A 17,028-nucleotide genomic window follows, 5' to 3' on the forward strand; every position below is an offset into this window, starting at 1 on the left:
GATGTGCTGCACTCAAAATGTCTTTGTCTATTAAAACTGTGTCAGCTTCAGAGACTCCAAAACTCCCTGTGGCATAAACAGAATTTCTAATGAACAGCTGCAGGATACAGGAGTAGCCGCACGAAATGCAGCTGCCGACATCACTTTCTTTGCCTGCCTCTGCCCACCTTCACCCTGCTGTTGGCTGGATCCCACCTTCCCCATTTCGGCACCTCTGATGTTCCCTCTCCCAAAGCTCTGCCTCCCCACTGTGCCTCCTACACCCCGCACAGCTCAGCACTCTCAGCACGTATATTTGGCTCACCCACATGATCCTGTCCCCCGTCCCCTGCCTCCAGCCTCCTGCTCCCTAGCAGGCTAGCAAACAGCCAGCAGTCTGCAGGCAGGTGTGTGGTGCCTGGTTCCTCTACTGCCATTCATCATTTCCAAAGCCTGTGAGCACCACTCACCTCTTTAGAATCACAGAATCACTAAGGCTGGAAAACACCAATAGGATCCCCAAGTCCAACTATCAACCCATCAGCATCATGTCCACTAACCACCTTCTTAAACAGAATCAGAGAATCATTCAGGTTGGAAAAGACCTCTAAGAACCCCAAGTCCAACCAACCCCAGCCCACCCCACCATGCCCACCTCACTTGATGGCACATCCCCATGGCTCTGGAACACCTCCAGGGACAGTGACCCCACCACCTCCCTGGGCAGCTGTGCCACTGCACCACTGCTCTTCAGGAGAAAAATCTTAATATTTAATCCAAGAGAGCGCTTTGCACCAGGGACTGCCCGTGTCTGCTCTAACAGAGCTGTGATTCCCACACCAGCCCTCAAGCTTTGCTGCTGTTTTGATTGTTCACACTATGGGAAAAAAAGAAAAAGAAAAAAAGAGCAAAAGGAGGAAATAAAGGAACCATTATCATGCCAAACCCTGTAATTCTGCAGAACATGAGCAATCCTCGGGGAAAGATTTAAGCTGGGTAAGTTGAAATCCACTAATGGAGCTTTTAGCTTCAACACTGTCTTGCAGGCCAATGCACCAAAGCATGACTCCTCATGTGAGATTTTGTTTTTTGTTTTTAAATCCTCTGCCTTTGAAACCAAAAACCCGCCAAGCACACAGCCTGGTCCAAAAGAACTTCCCAACTGCACTCCTGAACCTAACTGTGTCCTAGTGGCTTGCTAGGGAAACAGCTGGAATGATGATTAACATGCTCTGGCACTTTCTAACAGACAATGCACAGCACTGCACTGGGAGAAAAATATAATCTGTTGTCTGAGGGCAGCCCCTAACAAGTTCTGGGAACAGCAGCACAAAGGGAGCCTCAATTCTTACTGGCTCCAGGCTTTCATGGGGCTCTCCAAAACCCTGCAGAGAACTTCATTTTTCTATTTCCAGGGCACTTATAGGGTGTTCATGCTTCGGTGAGCTGTATCCCCCCAATCTGAGTGAAAACAGTTGACAGGTTCAAAAGTTATTGGAAGAACTAGATGGCAAAGTCCCATTTTATTAGAACGCTGTAACAAGATTAAAGAATGCAATACTAAGCAATAATGTCTTTTCAAAGAAATCCCTATTAACTGTTATTGAACAAGCAGTCCAGCTGAACATCTTGTGGCTTTGAGACAATTTGTTTGATCTAATCATACAGTGTCCAAATGCTTTAGCTGTTCATCCGCTGCAGAGTGGTGATACTGGGGCAGCTGCTTCAAACTGCCACAACTGTGCAAAGTTAATGACTCTACAGCTTCTTGGAGCTGGCAGCAGGATGTGCAGAGCTGTGAGAGCTGACGGGATTTCAAAGAGTTAACATCACTAAAGCACTTCTGTGGGCCAGGGAAAAACATCCCAGAGAAACCATGTGCCATGGATCTGGTGGATATGCTCTGCATTTATGGAACTGCCCCACTGATCTGAACCAGCAAAGTCCCACCTGCCAGCTCCCAACAGAATCACAGAATGGCCTGGGTTGCAAAGGCCCACAGTGCTCATCCAGTTCCAACCCCCTGCTGTGTGCAGGTCACCAACCAGCAGCCCAGGCTGCCCAGAGCCACATCCAGCCTGGCCTTGAATGCCTGCAGGGATGGGGCATCCACAGCCTCCTTGGGCAACCTGTGCCAGTGCCTCACCACCCTCTGGGGGAAAAACTTCCTCCTAAGATCCAACCTAAACCTCCCCTGTCTCAGTTTAAAACCATTCCCCCTTGTCCCATCACCATCCACCCTCACAAACAGCCGTTCCCTCTCCTGTTTCTACGCTCCCTTCAAGTACTGGAAGGCCACACTGAGGTCCCCCTGGAGCCTCCTCTTCTCCAAGCTAAACAAGCCCAGTTCCCTCACCCTTTCCTCACAGGTGAGCTGCTCCAGCCCTCTGATCATCTTAGTGTCCAACTCAATCCAAACGCTAGCAGAGGAAGTACATTTGGAAAGGTGGAAATCACTTTGGCTGGGAAGCACCAGGCTTAAGAAGACCTCAGGCAGGAATCTCCAATGCACAGCAGCTGTTTTTGCTGGGTGAGTGGGGCCAAGTATCCTCAGAGCAGTTCAGAAATGGGCACTGGGATACTGTGCCAGCCAAGCACTCCTACAGACAAAGCAATGGCTTTCAATACTGCCTGCTATACCATCATCCCAAAGACCAGACCACTTCCAGCTCAGGCCATCCTCAGGACCTGCTTGCTGAATAGGTGCCAAGAGGTCCTGATGAACAAGGATGCCACCAATCTCTCTTCTAGTCACTTCCATCAGTGACTATGTACAGGAGAGCAGAGTGAGCAGTCTCAATCTTCCCTCCATGGTTTGAGCCACAAACAGCAACAGTTCTTAAAAATATAGCAAAGGACAGCATAGGTATCTCCCTTTTATACTCAATAGCATTGACTGACTCCTAAACTAAATATTGTCACTCACGGGACACAAGCTGTTCATGCCCAGAGTAAGCACCTGGTGCCCAGCCATGAAAAGGAGCTGTTGTCAGGACTTGGGAAATCTTCCTGAGAGCCTGGAAGGGCTCAGCAGCAGAGCTACTAACCCTGCTGTGGCCATGCTACACAGACAGACATGAGGCATCGACTTGGAACAAAGTCATTAAGGTAGCCACAAAATCCACAACTCCATTTGACCACTGTACAGACTCCAGTAAAATAATAAAGAAGCACAAAGATGGCTGCATTACACCCAACCAATAATCCCTTCACTTCAGCCCTTACTCCTAAATGCCCATTTCCAGCCGCTTTGGTGCCAAATACTCATGCATCATAATCACAGAACAGCTGATTCAGAACAATTTTTCCCTAACAGCCAGCAAATAAGAGCTGTATGAGACCTTGAAGAAGAGAGCTTCTCACCAAAATGCTTTTCTGGAGCGATCAATCACATACATTCTTATCAGTACAAAGTCTGAACTGTTTAAAAAATAAGAAAAGGAAAAATGAAAACTACCATAAGCACTTGGGCTTCACAGCTTACTGCAGCAAGGCATTCCACAGCTGAGCCCTACAAGTTAATTTCTCTCATCAGCTCCAAGTACAAAACCTCCAAATTCCACCGGCGTGGTCCTTCACCGATGCAGTGTTGCACAGCTCTGTAATGATGGATACAACAGAAGCCAGACCCCACTCTGCACGCAGCAAGAAAGCTGCAGGAATGCAAACAGCACCTTCCAATCCCTCTCTCAGTGTGATGTCCCACCACGTGCTCCTTTCTGAACTAGGCAGTAAAATCTCTTCAATCCTTGTGACCATCAGCACTGGCAGAGAAGTACAATCACAAGGACCTACTGCCAAGAGACAATTTCAGCATCAATTCACACTCCCACTATTGTCTCACCCCTCCTGATGGCTACTCTTGTTCTCCATCACACTCTGTTTGTGGAGTAGCCCTCCCTCTCCTTTATCCAATGTCCTCTATGCTCTGTTTCCATTCCAGTCATTTCCCAAATTTGTGCTGTTTTGGTTTTTTTTAATTGCTCTCAATATGTCACTCTGTATTACTCAACAGCAGATTTATTTAAACGTGTCAATGCTGTTGCTTAGCAGATCTGAATGTGCTTTACAATTTAAGCCTGCTTCAGAATCACGTTCCTCTTCCCAGTCCTGGATCATCAGGAACTTTGGGGGAATTAAAAATCAGTCCAGCTCTACAGGCACTCCATGGCCATGGCTAGGAAAGTGCCATTAGAGATCCATATAGGTAAGAAAAGAAAAAAAAAAAGCTCACAAAAAAAACCACCCCAGGAGAGCAGGAATTCTGCCAAAAAGCCCACTCGATTTTTCACCTCTGTCAGGAAGCAGTATCAGATGCTATTTGCTTCCATTTTCTACCTTGTACCCATGAGCTTGAATAGGAGCCCATCACGTAAATGATCACTGAGAGCTTTGAAAAGAGTCCTAACACAGAACTAATACCAGCTTTCCCCAAGCAGCAAGCTAATGTTGTGTAATGGCCTTCACAAGCTGTATGAAAGGCCTGGAAAACTCAGGTGAGAGCATGTTCCGACCTCTGAAATTAGGCTGAGAAAAGGCAGGTAACGTGCTACTAAATCACATCCACAGTGTTTTTGGCTTGGGCTTTTCCAGCTCTGTGAGTAGCAAAGGCACGGACCTGGCCATTGCCCCCAGGCTTCCATCTGTACCTACACGACATAAGCAAGCCCTGGGCACCAAGTCAGCATGAGACAGGAGCTGTCCCAAAACCCTTCTGAAAAAGGCTGAGGGAAACTGAAAACCACCCTTCTGCAATCCACTGAAGCAAGGGGTAGTGCACATTAAACCCTGCAGCATGGCCACTACCAGCACCAAGCCTTCTGTACGTTCCTTCATGAGGGCATCTCTACAGGTTTATCCCAACTCCAGGCAGACTGCACACATGGAGCTTCATCCTCTGCCCAAAGGTCTTTAGCTTTGTCACCACTTGGTTTACTGAGAAATACTGGGAAAATTTACTGGGAAAAGCAAATGATATCCTGGGCTCCATCAGCAGAGGGGTTGGCCAGCAGGGACAGGGAGGTGATTGTCCCTCTCTACTCTGCCCTTGTAAGGCCCCATCTGCAGTGCTGTGTCCAGGTATGGAGCCCCCAGGACAAAAAAGACAGGGAGCTGACGGAGAGGGTCCAGAGGAGCAACAGAGATGATCAGGGGGCTGGAGCACCTCTCCTACAAAGACAGGCTGAGCTGGGAGCTGGGCTTGTTCAGCCTGGAGAAAAGAAGGCTGCGGGGTGACCTCATGGCAGCCTTCAGTACCTAAAGGGAGCCTACAAACAGGAGGGGAATCAACTCTTTGAAAGGGCAGATAACAGCAGGACAAGGGGAAATGGTTTGAAGTTGAGGGAGGGAAGACTGAGGTTGGATGTCAGGCAGAAGTTCTTTACCATGTGAGTGGTGAGGTGCTGGAACAGCTGCCCAGAGAGGCTGTGGATGCCCCGTCCATCCCTGAAGGTGTTCAAGGCCAGGTTGGATGGGGCCCTGGGCAGCCTGGGCTGCTATGAAATGGGGAGGTTGGTGGCCCTGCGTGTGGCAGGGGGTTGGAGATTCGTGATCCTTGAGGTCCCTTCCAACCCTGGCCATTCTGTGATTCTGTGTGATTCTGTGATTTTGAAATCAATCCCCCGATTCAGACTGCAAAACAAGCTCAACAAATCACCCCCACGTCCTTGGAAAGTGATCCTACAAAGTGAGACAGCCCAACCAAAGACAAAATTTGCATTAGGACCCACCAAAACTGTCGCTGATGGGTTTCCAAAAATATCCCAGCTCTCTTTCAGCACTGCCTGATGTCCATTTACCTAAAAATAGCCCTTCCCACTTGGATCGATGAAGAGAGCTGTCAGAAGTGAAAGACCCCTCATCACTCCACACAACCCACACTGGCCCCAGGAGAGCCAGCTGGATGAGCCTAATGATTCTTCTCCAGCAACAGCTGCGATTGGGTTTCTTTCCATTTCGTGTGATTAAAGAGAGACAGATAAAAGGACAAAAAGTCCAAGAATTCAAAAGGCACTAAAAATAAAATAGTTTGTATTCACTTGGCACTCTACCTTGACAGCATTTTCTACATTATAGCTAAGCAGTCCTCATTAACCCAAAAGGAAGACAAGTAATTTATAGGCAGGGAAACAGAGGCACGGAAAGGTTAAAATACCCAGAATCATCGATAAAATCAAGCAGTAATGTGTTTAAAGGACAGGCACTCCTGATGTACCTCCCTGTATCCGTGCCCTAGGACCCCTCTCTGTTGATTCTTCATGGAGCCCAGAAAATTGCTACCACTGCCTGGCACCAGTAAATCAATGCAGGAGAGCTCAGCACTGCTCACCAGGAGTTACAGTCCATTTAGCTGATATTTAACTGGTTTGCAGAGCCTCTATGCACCTCACAAGGAAAGCATGACTTTGTCAAAATTTGAAGGTAGTGTCTTAGCAATGGGATGCCTGAAATTAATCTCTTCATTCAAACACACTAACAACTTCAGTGTCTCTAAGTAATTGTAAAGACTGTATTAGCTAAGACAACGAAAGTCTTGGAGCAGCCAAGTCAAGATGAAGCCAAAGTTATCTGCAGTAAGTTTCCAAGCATTAATTGTGACAACAAAAGTTTGCTCTGGAGAATATCTGTGGGAATGAAGAGGTTGGCAATGCAGCTGGAATGGCTGTACTCACCTTGCCCAGCCCCTAAATGGAAGCTAAAGCCTGTTGGCAAGGATGGATGGAATGAATCTTCCTGGAAGCCCAGGCCAGAAAGGGGAAGTGGGAACAGCACAGATGTATATAGGTAAAGTGTACCTCACCAATTCAATGGCAACATACAACAAAGCAATCTGCTTGATAGGTGAGAGGAGATGGTATTGACTGCCTTGACCTTCTGCAAGATTTTTGCCATAGCCTCCCAAGAAATGGGTAGACAGGGCAAAACCAAATCACTGGAACAGAAGCCTGAGAGGTGGCCAACCCTCCAGGGTCAAACCTCAACTAGACAAAGCCTCTAGCAACCTCACCTACCTTCACAGTCAGCTTCACTTTGACACTGGATTAGAGGCCTCCAGAGATCCCTGCCAGTCTGCTTTGTTCTATGATTTAGAGAAATGTCAAAGAGAAGTCGGAAGTCATCCCTGGAGGTATCTGAAGTGGATAAAACTCTCATGCTTAGCTAAAAAAGAAACAAACTCTTCAGAAACTATTAGAATTTGGTGACCTAGAGGAAGTCTCCTCCATTTCCCTAGAGGTTAACAGAGGAGAGCACATGGTCAATTAAGGCACAAACACCACTTTCATATTAAAATTCAAGGTGCTTCAGTGGTGTTGTAAGACTTAATACCTGTAGGAGGTGATATGCATCCATGACAGCAACGCTCTGAGCTTAGATGGGCTGGGTCAACGCTGAAGGACATTTTAAGGATTCCTCTGCTCCCATCTCTCTTTTCAACCACTACATCGTCATTTCCCCAAATCCTTTCATGTATCCCACACAGAGATGTACACAAGTTGTGCATCCCAGACTGGATTCCTTCTGGTTCCCTCAGCAGGACAAAAAAACAACAGCTCAGTCTCTGCCTTTGAATTCAAGGTGACAGTAGGATTTTTGTTCTCTTTTTTTTTAAAAAAAAAAAAAAAGCTTTATTCTTCTCGAAACTCACTTTTGGATAATGAAAGGAAACCAGGGAGATCAGTTCTTCTGTTCCCACTGGAAAGAACAACTACTGAGTTTGACTAAAGTCTAAAGTTATTTTTTCAGATTAATTTTCCTTTCAGCTTACTCTATCAGATGTCTAACCAAAATCCACAGATGACAAAGATTTACATAGCAAGAGATATGCTGCTCCCTTTGAGGCGAGTGTCCCACAAGTTGCCAGACCTTGATGAGATTGCTTGTTGTCATGTCTTACAGCAATACAAGCTGCTTACAACCTCTGGAAGCTCCTGCCACCTCACTGCAAGCACCTGCTCCTCTCTGCAATCTCTGGCCATGTTTGGTGAAGATTCTGCTTCTGTGAACGAGGCTCCTGCTGCCCCAGCTCAAAGCTCCCTATTGCCCAGGGTGACTGCGTAGATCCTGGGTGATTGGTCACAGTGACCACTTCTGGATGACCCAGCCCTGCACCTCAAGTGCTCCTGCTTCTCTCCAAAGGCAATCTGAAAACACGCACTAACCTTGGGGGGAAAAAAAGGAGCTCTGACAAAGGAAAGCCACCTTAATTTCAACCAGTGGAGGGCAGTCACACACATACACAACAGCCAGCATCCTACTGCCTGATATTGATAAAAAATGCATCTTTTTTTCCATTCCCATTCATCAGAAGAGTTTCAGTGTTTCCCATTCTGCCTTATTTAAGTCTGTGCCCTTCTTCAGGACACTTAAGCAGCATCCCATGGGCATGCAGAGTACATTCTCTTGAAATTAGGCTACAAAACCTGAATTCCTCCAGACTCCCTGCTCAGAAGTTCTGCTCTTCTTACCATATAGAAGGACCAGCCACACCTTACAAGCAAACCACATATCAGAACACCAATACTTTCCACCTTGTATTTCAGAATTTAACAAAGTTCCAAATTACTGATGAATCTCCCCAGGTGTTTTTTTTTTTTCCTCAGATGTGAGGCTTAAATGTCAGGGTGCTACCCAAAAGAATACAGTGCAAAAGAATACAGAAGCTGTGACCCACCACAAGCAGATCAGCACTAGCATGCCTTCAAACAAACTTTACCCATCTAGGCGATACATGCAGGACATGAAGGAAAAAGACAAGTGAAGGCCATATAGGCCCCGTGTCAAACAAGCTAACTCACAGAAGGCAGCAGTGCAGCCCCCCCAGACAGCAGTTTCATCCGTGCTATCTGGAGATGAAAGGCTATTATCTTCAGAGCCTTGACAAAACAGCAAACCAAATCAAATTATGCTTTAGCGAGAGGTAATCCAATAGTTTCAGCTGAGCAACTGTTTGAACAGTCATAGTGTTCTGGTACAAAGGTTGAAAATCAATAATTCCTAAGTCCAGCTCAAGGAGATCTTAAGAAAATGGAAAACAAAGCACTCATTTTCCTTCATCACTCCAGCAAGCTCAGATCCCCTTCTGCAGCTCAACCAAGAGAGCACATCCGTGCTCAGCTAAAGCCCAGCACAAGCAGATCTGCAAGCTGTGTCAGCTGAAGCCATCACCCTGCACTTGTAGGAACAAGCTGGTCACAGCGTGCTGCAAACCTAAGGAGAATACATCAGTCACAGTGAGTAACTTGGGCTCTGGAGGCAAGGAGCCTGCTTGTGAGCTGGCTATAAATAGTCAAGGACTAGGGGTATTTTCTGCCTCTGATGCACGCCTGCCTGCCCTGCTGCACAAACCCTTTGAGGCTTGTATCAGTCTGCCTTCATGGAAGCTCTTATGATTCAAAAAAGCAGGAGATGGAAGGAAAGGGTTTGCTCAGGAGAGTCCAACCACTCTAACTTCTATACCTTGGGGCAGGACATCCTGCAAGTAATGTCCTTGCTCAGTACTTAGCTGGAAGACCCAGGGAAAGGCAGATGCTGCTGGGAGAGACTCCCTTCTCTCCAGTTTTTACAGATATTCAACTTTTCATCACAATTTTGTTCGATTGGAAAAGTCTCTTTAAGATCTCTGCTAATCTAGGATGCTGAGCATCATCATTTCCTGGCAAAATATTGTTGATAAACAAGTACTAAAGAAGCAACCAAAAAAAAGAGGGACCCAGCCCAAGAGACATCAGTGCTCTTCCTCTGACCTCAAAGGATCCTCTGCACCCAAACCTGTTTTGGGCACAGGGTTCTTGTCGGGTGCAGTTTGCCTGTGTGTTCCTGTGCCACATCACTGCACCAAACAACAGCAAAACCCTGAGGCCTTTTAGCCAGGAGCTCAGCACTCTACAACCAACCACTTTCCAGTATCACTGGAAAAAAAGGGGAAGAGGGACTGTGTGGGTTTGGATGTGCCACCTGGTCCTGCACCCACACCAGTGCATCTCTTAATACATACCCATGAAATACGTGGGAAGATGCACAAAGGAGAAGCTGAAGTGTCAAGGAACTTCACTTCCCACCTCTTGAGAGTATAATACAAACCAACAGAGCAGAAAGAAACACAAAACATCATTTATCAAAGCAGCAACAGAATTCTCTGTCAAAGGCAAGATTTCACAACAAAGATGCTTTTGGCATGGGTGGATTCCTGACAAAACAACGAAGCAACGTGAATGATATATGATTGTTTCTTTGCACAGACTGCCGAAAAGCTTTCAGAAGCTTTATAAAATTGGAGCTACTTATGTCTAAGAGCTACAGTGTAAAGGTGGGGAGGGAGCTTCCCGTGTGCAGCTTTCATGACAGCACTCAGCAAGAGGCATGCTGCTCCTCGAGTTCTCTCCCTTCCCTCTCACCGAGCTCAGGGTCAGCAATCTGCAGAGCTGGGTTCCCGCTTTTGTTCCCCTGCCTCCCTCACTTCTCCCGTGTTTTCCCCACCCTCCCTTTGATGGAAAGAATGATGATAATGCCAATGAGGTGATTCGAAGCCTTGCTCCTGGCTGCTCTAAACGCAGCCACGTGAAGCAGCAGGATTCTGCTGGTGACATTTGGACCACAAATGAAGTCCTCAAGAGTAATAAACAATCAGGTAAAGAAATCTGGAAAGAAATTACCCAGCACACCTCGTCTTCTTGGCCCCCACGAGATCCATATAAAATGTGTTAATGCATCTGATTATGATCTAAATTACATACAGAGGCTCCTGCCAAGCACTCAGTGAAGTTTCTTTATTGTTAAGTTGGAAGCTGTTTAAGAACGGTCCAGTCATCATGTTTCAAATTAGATTTGGGAAAAAAAACATTTTCCTACTTCTGCTGGCTCAGAACATGGGCTTGTGGGAGAAAGTCGATGCGTGGTTTTTCTCTGCTGAAGTGAGAGCAGGAGAAGTGGTGACAGCACTAAAGCGAGTCGGCCTATTGCCTGTCCTTGTATCATGACCCGAGCTGAGCAGATTTACTGTACAGTGGCATGCCAGAAAGTGACTGCAAATGCAGCTGGCTTTTGAGATGCATTTTTCCTGAAAAGGGAGAAGAACCACCACAGTGCTTGCACACACACTGCTACCTTCCACACACTACAGAACCTGGAAATAGTTTCTGAAAATGTTACGTTTGATAAGAACGGCTTGAAAAGCATCACACAAGACCTTGTCCATGCCTGCAAGGGCCGGCTTAGCTGTTGCTCTGGCCCAAACCAGCAAATCACTGTGTTGTTTGGAGGCAAGCAAGAAAGCTGTTTTTCTCCCCTCACTTTCACCTAAACCTCAGACCAACCCACGCTGTGTTATCTTCTGCTGACATCTGACTGAGCCTTCGCTGCACTGCTCAGCACCAGCTCTGCCCTCCACTGCTGGTTGCACATGTTAGAGGCAGAGCCAAGGTCACCTTGCTCAAGAAGCTGTTTTTTTACAAGCAAGGTCTATATATATTAAAGATCCATCTTCCACCTATTACCCCTGCCCTTCAAGACATACAGCTGTAGCAACAACCACATAAATACAGACTGGGAGTGCCTGACAGGAAACAGCTAGCACATAATAGCTCTGACACAGTTACTTTGCACTACCCTGTACTACTACCTGTAATACACACCACAAATAGCTGCCTGCACCTCATCTCAAGGCACACAGCTCACTGTCAGCAGGGCACATCACTTCTCATATTCACAGCCAGTGTCTAGCATAAGAGGCACCTGAAGGTACCCACCCCTCCCAGTTCCTGTGCTGTGTGAAGACATCAGCCGATACAAATAACTGCTGGCTGAAACTGATATTGCTCCATGGGATGACGCTAGAAGCCAGGCATCAGAAAGCACATTTAAGAGAAGCCTGTACTGCCCAGCACGTGTGTGCTAGGGCCCACGTTTGGGCAGCTCAGCTTTCACCTCCAGAGGCCTACAACAGAGCAGCAAGATAAACAATGCAGAGACTAGGGGAGATGTTAGACCTGATGTTAGACCTGAGACATCCTCGGCCTTTTAGTGTTTTTTTTCCTATAAGTATTAACAAGGCAATAAGGTTATGAACGTGAGCAGCACTCCTGCTTGCAGTGAAACTCAGTGTAAAAAGATGAAATTTTGGTAGTCAGCTTGTGCAGAACTCAGCCCAAGCCTTGTATCAGCAGTTCTGCAGGAAATTAGGGCTAGAACTTCCATTTCTAGCCAGCACTGTAATCCAGGGGTTTCAACAGCAAAGGTGTTTTAATGAAGGATCACAGGCTGGATCTCAGCCAGCCGACAGCACTGTGTTAAAAGGAAGTCTTTATCTCCACAATACACTGAACCACACGCTAGGTGCTTGAAAACAAAGCCTATGCTAACAACCAGATTTTAACCTGAAATTCTGCATGTTGGCATTCTCTTCTGCTGCAGGTATAACTGATTCCCTTACACCATGCTTATTTTCTCTCCATCTAAAGGAAAAAAAAAAAAGAATCTTCTCTTTCAGCTTAACTTTGAGGCAAGATGGAAGACCACAGCCTTCCTCAAAGAAGTGAGATCTTTTGAACTCAAAGTCAGCAGGCTCTCACAGGAGCTGAGCTCAGGGGCTGCTCTGGAATAAATCAAAAAGGATTTACTCTTTCACTCAAACAAGGCAGAAAAAATCCCCTAGATGTACAGATTTTCAGCTGGGGATAGGAAGATAGTTAATAGGTTAAAGAAAAAAAGGACAAAAATGAAAAAAAAAAGAAAAGACAACTTACAGGACTGCCATTATGGCTTAATTGCCATGATCCTGTAAGTTAAATGGTACCTGCATGGCTGGATTTCCTGAAAGAAGTCACCAGCACAGTTGCTAAGTCTGCTGGAAGCAGTTCAACCCAAGTACATGTGGAGCAGATGCTCCAAACTCAACACAAGGACACAGCACTCCTGAACAACTCTGTGGACAGCAAGTCAAAACAGGGGCTTGAACTGGTCATGCATCATTAGAGACACAGCTGTGATTTCTCACAGATTAGCAGAGTTCGAGGGCAGATGGGACCCTGCGAGCACCCAGTCTGCTTCTTGCTGTGTCACAGGCCATTACATTTCATCCAAGTTTTCCTAAGAGCAGGAGTTGGATCTGGCAACCTGAAATAACTGTGTTCCCAGTAACAACTCATGTGCTATTTGCACCCTGCTGCCTGAACAGATTTGCCTGGGATACAACAGCCCTTTAGTGCCCTTGAGCCTTTGGCTCCTGGTTCAAGCCCAGATCCATCAGCAGTTTCATCAGTACTTCACAGCTCAGTGAGGAACACAAATTCCCATCCTCTGGCTTCATTACAGGAGTGACAGGAAAGTTGGGGAAGAAGAAATGTGCTGCTGGCAGCACCTTCCAGCCTCTGCAGTGAGATTGCCCATGCTCCCCTGTCAGTCACATACCCTCATGTTAGCTGTGCATCAGCAGCCCATGGACTAATTCCTACAGGGTGAGCCTCCCTTGGCTATGAAGTTTGTTGAGGTAAGAAATGTTCAGATCACACGCATCATTTCAGAGCCCAACCTCCCTGCAGAGCTGTGTGCCAGGATTGGGATCCTCAGCACGCCAGTGAGCTCAGCCCGTTCATGACAATCAGTGCTTCTTTAAAAAAACAGAATTGCTGAAATCAGAATCTTGTGAAACATCACTTCTTTGCCTGCAGTTCTGCCAAGTGAAGTTGGCTAGGGCTTTTGGCAAATTGCAAGTGATTAAATGAAAGAGTGGGTGGCCAAACACATAAAGGGCTTGACTCAGATGCTGTGAGTGACACCGCACCGGTGCCGTCCAGCTTTCCCCATCTGTTACCATTACTGTAATGTACATGGTGAGAAGGGAAAACGGCACTGGAAAATCACAGAGATGTTTTGGTAGATGGTTAAAATACGGCAGGGAAGCAGCAATTTCATGGCAGGTGTAAAGCAGACCCGTACTGCAGAGCTTGGCTGTGCCTTACCTTCTGCACTGCTTCTTGGCTCAGAGCTGTCCTGCATCACACATCAATCCTTCACTACTTTTCTTCTTTCCCTTAGTGTTGATCTCAAGGGTGCTTCTCTTTAATACAAAAAACAAACAGAGCCATATGTACTTAAGAAACACATTACCCATTGCCTAGAGGCATTGTGCAAGAGATGCTGCCCATTAGCATGCTGGCTAAAAACATGCATTCCAGAAGAGATTCGTGAAGCACCAAAGCTCCCATGGAGCTGAACTGGGCTAGAGGACACGAGCCATGGCAACAGGCATACAGCAAAGGACACCTTGAGTGCCACGATGCCCCAAGCCAGGAGGAATAGCCACAGAAGCACAGCGAGAAGCGACCGGCACGTTTCATAAATACCAGGCTCTTAACAAGAAAGAAGGGATATTTCAAGTCTCTCATAGCTAATGGGAGGAGATGAAGGTCACCAGCTCTGTGCTCCATCAGCACAAAGCCAGCTTGCAGCAAACACCTCCAGGGATGGTGACTCCACCACCACCCTGGGCAGCCTGTGCAAGTGCATTATTACTCTTTCAGAGAAGGAACTGTTCCTAATATCCAATGTGTTCTCAGCTCCCTTAGCATAAAACACTTCCACGACAGCACTTGGCAGCCAACAGCTCTGGAGTACACACTGAACCATTTCCCACCATAAAAAGGCAGCTACTTCACTCCCTCAATGCCCAGGGGAGCACCACAAATCCCCTGCCCTGTTCCACAACACCCCAGGAACTCCACCACCAGATCCACATTCAAGTCCAGCAACTCCCAGTAATTCCTCATCCCTTTTTCCTAGCTCAAAACCCACTTCAGACACACTTCTGCTGCAAATAATCATTTAAACATACAGAAAACTGAAAGAAAACAAAGTACCTTCTGCTAACTGAAGCTTGAGGATACAGGACTGCTGCTCAGCAGCCGATGTCTCTGCTGCATGTGGCATTCCCTTTTGTTTCAGAACATAAGTGCTGTGGATCAGGGCCATGCCCATCCTGCCTTCATACTCCTACACAGCTCTGGCAGCCAGCACAAGCAGCACGTCCCAAGTCTCCCTCTTCCCACCCTTACCGTTGCTAACGTGTTCCATGTTCGCTGCCTAAGCTCTGCTGTCAGGAACAAGAAAGGAGCTTTGGTGGCTGCTGCTGGGCTCTGGCATGGAGGTTGGCAGCTGCCTATAGAAGCTCCTCCATTCTCTTCTGTTCAGCTGGCAAAATGCTTCCCAAGCTCCTCCATCTCTGAGTTGAGAAGCAGTAAACACGCCGCAAAGGGAGCTCTTCTCTCTTGCAAGCTGCAAGGGATGGCATGTTTCCATCTGCAAAAGGCTACAAGGTGTCTGCAGAAACAGGAACTAATAGCCATGGCCCCTCCAATCTCAGCTCCTCCCAGAACTGCAAACTCCTTCCAGAGTTCCTCAGAAACCACAAGTGATGGTGTTACTCAACAGCCACAGCTGAGGATTTTATTTCAACAAGTCCTGCAAAACCCACGAGCAACAGGACACAAGTCCAGCACCTGCACACTGTGCTAGCTGGCAAGGCTTTAGTGCAAGCTTTGAATGCATACAGTTCACAAAATAAAACCCTATATTGGTTAATTCTTTAAGTCATTGTTTATTCCGGGTCCATGAAGCTCAAGACACACTGCTCCTGGGGCAAAGGACCTAAGAATGGGGACACGTACGAATGGTGAGCACCTTTTAACCCACTGCTCAATGCGATGCTCAAACTTGCATCATCCCAACTAATCACTCTCCTGAGTCTTTCAAGCACAATTCTAACACAAAGGTGCTCATGGGATGAACAACACCTCACAATAAAAGCAATGCCTCCTCTCTAACAAACTTTGTTTACCGCATAATGTAAAACTTACAAGATATATTAGTGACAGCGACCAGAGTACAATACTAACAGCAGCAGTATTACACCACCACCAGCTCACCCTAAAAGAAAGGCTGTTTCTCTCCCCACTCCCCATCAGAGATGCAGTAGCAAGGAGCTGTTACGGCTACATTTTATTTTTTATTAGTTCTTACAAGCCAACTATGCTAAAAGATTGCATCAGGAATTTAAACTGCAGTTGTCAGCAGAAGTGAAGGACATTGTGGGATACATTTTACTCTAGCTCTTTTATTGCTGGTTCCTTGGAGTGATTCAAGCAGCTTAAGGACTTGAGAGGTACTGTCACAACAATACCTGGCCCTTAGCAAGCTGCCATTTAATTTAAAAAAAAAAAAAAAAGCAACCAGCAGCCTTTAGAGCACTGACTGGACACACAGAACAAGAATCAACAACTGCAGATTGCTACCAAAGTGCTCCCCGTGGAGATGTGCCTTTGAGATATTGCTTGTGCTCGACAGAAGGGGAGGTGGTTCCACAGCACATGGGAAACATTGATTTCTGCAGCCCTGCACACATCTGTGACATGGTAACACAGCTGACTTCACCTCCCCTAGGCTACAAATGAAGCGTGGGATCTGCCGAGGCGTGTGATGGGCTCTCCATTGGATGGACTGCAGAGGGATGGAACAGGCTGTAACTGGGTTTGGTGTGTCCTGCCCACTACTGCCCTATCGCTCAGGTGCAGTAATGCCACTTCCCTGAGTGCCAGTCTCCAGAGAAGAGGGCAGAGGCTGGAATGCAGCATGACTGGCTCAGACCTAGGCCAGGAAAGACTCAGACAGCACTGGCACAAGCAGAAATGCTTTCAAGATTCCCATGACAGAAGGCAGCTGCTTTTTGTCCAGGCACCACGTAGGGGTTCTGCTGGACTCTTCACTGCTGACAATCAAAAAAATGATTTAATTTGCATCAGTTACCCCTTCAACTTGTTGCTATGCACCAACTCAAGTGCTTGGATCTGGAAAGGGATGCTGATCTTCAGCCCTACCCAGCTCTGCTGGGCAGAGCACATCACACTGCTCCAACATCCCTTGCCTGCCTGACCAGCACAGCACTCGCTCCTACATCCCATAATGAGAACTAACCTGGAAAAGGGAAGAAAGAGCGCAGTATCTTGGGAGAGAGTGGAAGCACCACTGAATCCTAACTCAGAAGAAGACAGAAGGCAGCTG

General features: G+C 46.9%; 1 protein-coding gene across 6 annotated transcripts in view; it reads right to left on the reverse strand.

Annotated features, from left to right (window-relative positions):
• Positions 1-17,028, reverse strand: part of EXTL3 (exostosin like glycosyltransferase 3) — a 111,035-nt gene that overhangs the window by 35,202 nt on the left and 58,805 nt on the right. The window contains exon 4 of one of the 6 annotated variants that reach the window (XM_042832583.1): positions 13,935-14,032. The exons of the other annotated variants lie outside the window; for them this stretch is intronic. The gene's annotated coding sequence lies outside the window, so the exon portion shown is untranslated. The remainder of the gene's footprint in view (positions 1-13,934; positions 14,033-17,028) is intronic. 6 annotated transcript variants of the gene reach the window in all.

The sequence above is a fragment of the Centrocercus urophasianus genome, unplaced genomic scaffold (genome assembly GCF_019232065.1).
Source record: "Centrocercus urophasianus isolate 14NV4802_14NV808 unplaced genomic scaffold, USGS_Curo_1.0 seq_39, whole genome shotgun sequence".
In the NCBI taxonomy this organism is placed as follows: domain Eukaryota; kingdom Metazoa; phylum Chordata; class Aves; order Galliformes; family Phasianidae; genus Centrocercus; species Centrocercus urophasianus.